General features: G+C 41.2%; 1 long non-coding RNA gene across 1 annotated transcript in view; it reads right to left on the reverse strand.

Annotated features, from left to right (window-relative positions):
- The window catches only part of LOC107184211, a 25,300-nt gene extending 18,856 nt beyond the window's left edge, over positions 1-6,444 (reverse strand). The window contains exon 1 of the long non-coding RNA XR_001515033.1: positions 6,297-6,444. This is a non-coding gene — a long non-coding RNA (uncharacterized LOC107184211). The remainder of the gene's footprint in view (positions 1-6,296) is intronic.
- Positions 6,445-8,678: the final 2,234 nt, after the last annotated feature.

Genomic DNA, 8,678 nt, shown 5'->3' on the forward strand with positions numbered 1-8,678 from the left:
ACAGCTCATTCCTCTCTGCAGGATTTCACACTCACATTCACTTAAGTATTCCTTAGTCACCAGAACTGACATCTCCCAAACTAGACTCATTGTCCTTGTTCCTAAGCAGGCTGTTTCTATATTTATCTTAAAGAATAGCACCCAGAGGCCCAGAAGGAAACCTGAGTCATTCATTAATTTCCCTTCTCAATCAGTACATCCTTCTATGTTTTATTCCCTAAACATAGCACATATCCCTTCATTTTGTCATTGCTTTATTTCACCCAATTGCTTATGTAGCTCTCTAACTGGTCTTTTTCCCCCTTCAGTCTGATCCCTAATAATAATAACAAACTTAATAATGGACTTACCACTACTAGAACAATGCTTCTAAAATGTGGATCTATATTAATTTTGCCAAAACTTTATAGATTTGTTGCAAGTCCAAAAAAATTATGACTTTAAAGCAGGGGTGTGGAACCTCCTTTCTGCCAAGGGCCATTTGGATATTCATCAAATCATTTGTGGGCCATACAAAATTATCAACTTAAAAATTAGCCTGCTTTATTTGGTCAAACATTTAATTAGCTCACCCCTAATGCCCTCGCAGGGCCAGACCAAATGATTTCTTGGACCAAAAGGGCCAGACATACCCCACGCCTTCTCTAGAGTATATAAGAGAATGGCAAAAGTAGGTGTACAGTTGTGAGGAAGCAAAACAGAGTTTATTCTTGTATTATTTATTATTATATTACTTCCCATATGAAAAACTGTACATCTACTTTTGCCCTACCCTGTTTATAATATCAAAAAGCAAGAACAATCAAGACATCTGTGAAGAAGATTAAGGTGAAAAGACTTGCTTTATGATATCAAGGTTTTTCTGATGCTATTATTAAAGCAGTATGTGATTGCCTTATGGACAGACAAAGCAACCAGTGACAGGTAATGCTAAGCCCAGAAATAGACCCATTCATAAAAGGAACTGTGACCTTTGACAGAGGTCTGTCTCTTCAGTTGAAATAGGGAAAACAAAAACTCGGTATTTAAATAGGAGGGATTTAAAATGGGAAAAGAGAGATATAAAAACTACGGAAGGGCTGGAAGGGCATAGGTTTGGGACCCAGGCATGCCTTTGACTTTATAATGAATGCACTGCTAGCACCATCCAGAAGTCAGCAAAGTTTAGGACACTCCTCCTGAGGTCACAGCCTTCTTCAATCACAGCCCTGAGACTGGTGAGTGGCATAGGAATTCTGAGTCCATCTGGCTGCTGAAAAACCTACCTTCCAAAGTCTGTAGCTCCCCTGCTATTGTTGATGGGAATAAATGGTCTCTACCTTTCTTTCCTTAATTTGTGTAGGTGCATGTCTCTAACAGCATCTAAGCCTTAACCTTCCTGGCAAAGAAGTTTGGAAAATTCAATTTTTAGGTTGTTAGTCCTTGTAATACAGGGGAAAAGCAAGAAGGGAAATTAGTGGGTGCCAAGGGCCACAGAAAGCATCTAGCACAGGGAACATGGAAGATCAGTAGAGAAAAGAAGAACTATTCAATAAAAAGTGATGGGATAACTGGATATCAATTGAAAACAGAAATTGGATTTCTGCCTCAGGCTGTACTCAAGAGTCAACTTACACAGATAAGGACTTCTTAAAAATATTTTCATTGATTTTAGAGAGGAAAGGAGAGAGAGAGAGAAACATCAATGATGAGAGAGAATCATTAATTGGCTGCCTCCTGCACTCCCCCTACTAGGGATCAAACCCGCAACCCAGGCATGTGCCCTTGGCCGGAATCAAACCTGGGACCCTTCAGTCTGCAGGCTGACACTCTATTCACTGAGCCAAACCAGCTAGGGCCAGACTTCTGAGAAAAGAGAAAGTTTAGGAAGAAAATACAGAACTTTTTATTTTGGGGGGTAGGGAAGGTTTTGTTAAAATATAAAAGATTCTAACCATAAAAGAAATATTAATTCAACTATGTTAAAATTAATAACTACTGTTTACCAAAAAACATCATAAAGTGAAAAGACAATAAAACACTAGAATATATTTGTTATACATATAACCAACAAAAGTTTAATACTCAGAATATATATATATGTATGTAACAAAACTACCATTCAATAGGAAGCACACATACAAAGAAAATAGAAAAATGGACAAAGATATGTAAGTGTATTGCCAATAAACATAAAAAAGTATTTAAATGTTTCAGTAGTTATAGAAATAAAAATCATGATCAAATTGAAATATACTTGTCATATTGGTAAATATTAATAAGTTAATATTAAGAGTCATACTGATGTCTCCTTACCCAGCACAGCTTTGTATACTTCTCTCCTAAATACAGCCTAAATCTTGTTTATCTTCCTTTTCATTTCCATTGTCATTGCTTTAGATCACAAAATATTAAAGAAATTAAGGATCAATAGGAATTCTTATACAATGGTCTTGGAAAGGTAAATTAGAAAATCACTTTGGGAAATAATTGGGATTATCTTGGAAAGATGAACATGGAAATGCTGTATAAGTAAGTAATTCATACCTAATATCTACCCCAGAGAAATTCTGGTATATATACCCAGGCAGTAGGCTCATAGAAAAGAGCCAACAATTAGAATTCTTTATAATCCATTATCAAGAAAATGGATGTATAAGTTGATTTACATTTCTAGAACAGAATATTATATAGCTCTGAATATGAATGATCCATAGCTCTACTCAGTAACAAATGAATCTTAGGAATCTAATGTGGAGTAAAAAAATGTCCTAAAAGACCGTAAACAGCCCTAACTGGTTTGACTCAGTGGATAGAGCATCAGCCTGCAGACTGAAGGGTCCCAGGTTCGATTCCGGCCAAGGGCACATGCCTGGGTTGTGGGCTTGACCCCAAGTAGGAGGCGTGCAGGAGGCAGCTGATTAATGATTCTCATCATTGATGTCTCTATTTCTCTATCCTTCTCCCTTCCTCTCTAAAATCAATAAAAATATATTTAAAACACCATAAATAGTATGACACAATTAAAATAATGTTCAAACACAAAAATTAATATGTGTAGATGTACATATACAGTTATTATGGGTATTTTTAAAAAGCGCAGTAAAGATAAAATTCTGTATAGTGCTTTACTCTGGTTTCGTGGGGAGGGGATGAGATGGGATAGAGCTGAAATACATAGGTAGATGAAACTTATTCATAATGTATTCATTGGATAATATGTTCATGAGAGTTGAACATATGCTTTATAACATGAATATATGATAATAAAATCTTTTGCATGTATCAGACACATTAAAATATTAATAAAAATGATCTATATTCTAAGATGATCAGTTTGTTTTAAGAGTAAAGCTATCTTTTTATATTATCTATTTTATTTTTGTTGTTCAATAAATAATAATGGTATTTCAAAAAAACCTGCTCTCTATCAGCCTTCTATCTGTATCACATGTATTGCCACAAAATCTCTAAAAATATTAATTTTAGCTTAGTTCTGGAATGGCTTATTGCCCACCAAAACACAAAGCAGTGTAATGACAGAGAATAAACTTTTTGAGGAAATAAACCTGTGAAAATGACAAAGTAGAGGCATCACTATAGGTTTTTTTGTTGTTTTCTTTTGAAATCTCAGTACATTTCACTCTTGGAGATAGTGGGAGGGTGAAAGTAAAATAAAATAAAATTGCAAATCATTCACTCTCTCTCTTTTTAATGCTCCATTATCCCCCTCTCCTTTTTGGACCAGGTTCCAATGCCTTAGCTTTGCCCACAAGGCTCCTCTTAAAGTCTTCAGAGTTTCTGCCTGTCCCACTTCATCTCCTGTCATATTCCTGTCCTCTATCTGCTCAAACCCTTCTCATAAGCCAAACTCAACTTCCCGTGGATCTCTAAGCAGGTCCTGCTGTTTCTGCCTTTGTGCCTTTTCCCAGGCTATTTGCTGTTCCTGGAAATCCCATCCTTTTCTCCTTTCCTTCACTGACCTCCCACTAGGAAGTCTTGCCTGACCCTTTCGTCTGGGGCTCCCTTAATCCCTTATGCATAATTTGCTCATGGGTGTAGAGACCAGGTCTGCTTTTGTTCACTATTGTTCACAAAATACCGGCTCTTCCACAAAATACAGACTTCTGCACATGGGCCACGAAGTTTCAATAGTACGTCCATGCGTGCACGTGGTATTTTGTGGAAGAGCCACACTCAAGGGTCCAAAGAGCCACATGTGGCTCGCGAGCCGTGGTTTGCCGATCATGGGTATAGAGTAGACTTCCAGTAAGTATTTGCTGGCTGATGGACTGACTGACTGAATGAATGAACTGTGAGCATTGCTGGTATTCAGGACATAAGGAGCATGTCTGATGGACAGGTTGGAGATGCACAGCCCACTCTGTTACCTGAGAGCATGTGCCAGGAGGACATGGCTTATTCAAGGAAGGTTGCTGTGGGCACCTGCAGGATAGATGAGGATGGGGACTACAGCATCATGCTGTTTCAGGTACTCCTTTCTTGGCCTATGACTGACCTCTGAGACTAAAAGAGAGAAGGTTTACAGGCAGAGGATAAAGAAGTCCTTCCCACAAGGGAAAGAAACTCAGATGTATGAGATGTACTGTACTTTGTGGCCCAGTTGACAAAGCCACTCCAGTTGAGGTTGGGGAGGAAATCTCCCTGCCCCTGCACAATCCAGTGTGGCGCTTTGAGTGCAGAGTGACTCAATGGGACAGGGTAGAACCCAGGGAACCCTTAGCGTGGACTTGAATATTTTCTCTTTGACATCAGGTACCGTGTCAACAGCCAAGCACACTCTCAAGTGGCTTTTTGAGGGGGAGCCATTCACAATAGAGGAGCTAGATGGAGGAAAAACCATATGTCCTCTTATGATATAGCCCAAGGCGGAAATAACTAAGATCCAGAGCCCTGTGAACACTGTTTTGTGCACGTATAGTATAGAACAGTGGGATTAGAGGGTTTAAAAATTAAAGAAATTTTACACCTTTATATTCATAGGTTGCTAAGGCCTGAGAAAGCCAGGGTATGTCATTATAGTTCTCTGTGGTTCCAGGTAAAAACTTGCTTCTGAATTATTTGAAGTTTTACACTGGATATAGTCTCTAGTCTCAATCTTTAGTGATGTGTTTTACTGATCAATTTACATAGTCTATGTTTGACTTGTAAAAAAGAGCCCTTTAGTTTGACCATCTGGAATTGTTGATGTTAATTGCTTCTCTTCCATATTTTGTTTTTGTTTTTGGCCTTTGGTGCTACATATGACCTTCATTAATATTTAAGGTTACATGCGATTGCCTCTAGGTCTTCGTTAAGTGAGCTTATATTGCCAAAAGAATATGTTAAATGTAGGAGAGCAAAGGCATTTATTACCTCAACCTTTTTGCCTAAACTGAGTTATATTTTCTGTATTTTCTTCACATTGAACCAACTTTTATTCTTAAGCCTTTAATTACTCTGGGAGCAATCTTTATTATCTGTAAGAGACCTGACATCTCCAGACTTTCCTCCGCATGAGAACTCCACTTCAGCTGCCAGTGATCATACCTCCATTCTTCAAACAAAGGCACTTCATTAGACACCAGGAAGAGGTGAACTGAAAAGGTGGGAGGTCACCACACTGCACATCAGGGGAGCTTGGGTTTGGTGGTGGCTCTTCCACTGACTCCTCAGGCCTCAGTTTATTCCTCCATGCAAATGAAGGTGATGAACATAACGTAATCTGGCAAAGAGAACAGAAGTCCTCCCACCCCAAACACACACACAGAAAGGCTAGGTAAGGCCTAATGTGTCTCAGGAGGCTGTGACCCAGAATTTCTGCAGGGCTGAGTAGGATCCTGATGTCTTCTCCATCGTCCACCTGCAGAAAAATCTCATTCAGCCTCATTCTTCATACCTGGTCGCTCTCTCCCTCACTGACCTGCTTTCCCTCTTTGGCATCCCTTCAATAGGACATTTTCTGCTCCTTGGCTTTCCAGCTATAACTTAGACATCTCTCTTCCCACATATTTAAACTACGCAGCCTCGGGTAGTTTGCAAGGACGAGATGACAAAATACCAACTGATGGATAATATGAAAGTAAAGTGGAACAGTGCATGCAATACTTTTCCTTTTTCTGTCTTTATATGCTCAGCTTTGGACTGAGTTGCCCTTTCCCACTATTATCATTTTCCTTACCCCTAAAATCAGTACAGAGGTCTTAGTAGGTGGTTAATTCTCTAAGAAGGATTTTGAAAAACCAGCCTCAGCCGCTCACTGCATTTTGTCTCCTCTGCGCCCCACCTCTCCGCTGATTCTGACACAACCAACTGACCTGGTGTTGCAGACAATGCGTTCTGGCATCCAACACACACTCAGCTTTTCTGTATCTGCTTTCCCTTTGTTGTTGGGCATGTCTGCGAGGGACTTCTAAGGCAGAAAGAAGCCCAGCAGTACACTTTTCCCAGGCTGTATGCAGCATACTAATGCATGCTCCCCAGGCTCTTGCAATTGCAGATATGGCCTGTGTGTGTCAGGGATGAAAGTGGGAGAACAGCTGCAGCTGCCAGGCGAAAGATAATGCAGGATGAGATTGTCAAAGTAGCTTTGCAGGCCTTCAATTAGCTGCTTGTTTCTCTTTCTCTCCTTTTCCATTCAATCTTTCTTCCCAGGGTTCCCAGCATCTTTCTCAAGACTTTCATCTGTTTTGCTACATTACCCGAGCCAGTCTTTCTGGAAGGAATAGTGGCCCTCAGAGGAGAGGAGAGAAGAGGGGTTGGTGGTGGGGGCTGGAGGGAGAAGGAGAGGTACGAAGGAAAAGCAGCTGAGTCCTGAGGGGAAGAGTGTGATCATGTATCATAGCACCTCACCATAAGCACCAATTAAAGTGTTTCTGACGTTATAATTCAGTTCAGGCTTCCAATTCTTAGCCAGCCTTTTAAAGTCTATATTGCAAGGCTAAGGATGTTATGCCCACCTCACATTTTAATACTGGATAGTCCTCCCTGCCTCTGGGGATTAAAATGAATGATGCATTCCACACGCAGCGAATTTCTCCATCTTCCTGCTTTGCATGGTGGGAGCACAGCTCATTTGTGCACCCCTGGCTGGCCTGCCAGTCTTTTATTCCTGCTCTGCCGTTCCCCTTCCTCCCTTATCTTATAGGAGTACAAGTGGCTATTTGTTCTTCTCTATGCCTTGCAGCCCAGCACTGAGATAATTCACCCTTCTTCCCCTTATTTACAAACACAGACATCACTCTAGGAGGGAGGACAGAAATCAGCAAGCTGCCCTCTGCCCAAGCCTGACCTGACTCTGGGTGGGGGGCCAGCGGGAGGCGGCTTTGATAAGCTCTGTGGGCACTGCTTCGGTTTGCATTCCGCCGATGCTTCCTGTGTGTGCGCTCCCCTGTAGCCTGGCCTTTTGACAATACCATTTGTTGTCATTGATTTCTTGATGCTCAGAAGGCTGGTGGAGTCTGCAGGCAGTTTCTTAAATCTTAGAGGAGAAAAGGCTGCATACTAACCCTGCTGGGACCCGCCAGTCCCTTTTCTGGCTGGAAAGAGGCTCATTGAGGGACTGAAAAGTTCTCAGTAGTCAACTCCATTTAGTTCAGCAGATATTTATTGAGACGTTGCTTGGAGTCAGATGTGACGTTAGGCAGGACAAGGCACAAAAGATGAATGGGACTCAGATTCTTGCCTTTTGGGAGCTCAAAGCCTGGTGAGGGTTACAGTGAGATGCATTCAGGAATAGCCTGTAGGTCTAAAAGAGACAACGATTCTCTAATACCTTGGGCTTTAGGTAGGCCAGGATACGGCAGATTCATTCTGACTGCGACAGGGTCTGACGAGTTTTAGAAGGGGGTGAAATGAAAAATGTGTATGATTTAAATGGGAGTGTGTGTATGTGAGCATGGAGTAGGGAATATTCCAAATGGGAAATGAAGAAACAAGACTGTTGTGGTTTGTCTAGGATTGAATCCCACATGTGTATATGTCTTAGTCAGCTCTGGTTATTGTAACAAAATGCCACACACAGGGAGGCTTAAACAACAGAAATGTATTATGTTTCAGTTCTGGAGGCTAGAAGTTCGGGATCAGGGTGCCAAGAGAAAGACAAACAGTCCAATTTAAAAATGGGCAAAGGACCTAAATAGGCACTTCTCCAAAGAGGACATACAGATGGCCAAGAGACATGTGAAAAAACTAGAGGCCCGATGCACGAAATTCGTGCAAGGGTAGGCTCTCGCAGCCCCAGCTGCCTTGTCCCTCGCAGCCCCAGTTGCTGCCTCAGCCCTTGCAGTCCTGGCTCCATCCGGAAGGTTGTCTGGACAGCCATTCTGTTGTTTGGTCTAATTAGCATATTAGCTCTTTATTATATAGGATGCTCAAAGTCACTAATCATCTGAGAGATGCAAATCAAAACAACAATGAGGTACCATCTCACACCTGTCAGAATGGCTATCATCAACAAATCAACAAATGACAAGTGCTAGTGAGGATGTGGAGAAAAGGGATCCTAGTACACTGCTGGTGGGAATGCAGACTGGTGTAGCCACTGTGGAAAATGGAATGGAGTTAAAAATGGAACTGTCTTTTGACCCAGTGATCCCACTCTTGGGTTATATCCTAAGGATCCTCAAACACCAATCAGAAAGAACATATGCACCTCTGTGTTCACAGCAGCATTATTTACAATATCCATGATCTGGACA

Source organism: Myotis davidii, unplaced genomic scaffold, assembly GCF_000327345.1.
Source record: "Myotis davidii unplaced genomic scaffold, ASM32734v1 scaffold812, whole genome shotgun sequence".
NCBI lineage: Eukaryota > Metazoa > Chordata > Mammalia > Chiroptera > Vespertilionidae > Myotis > Myotis davidii.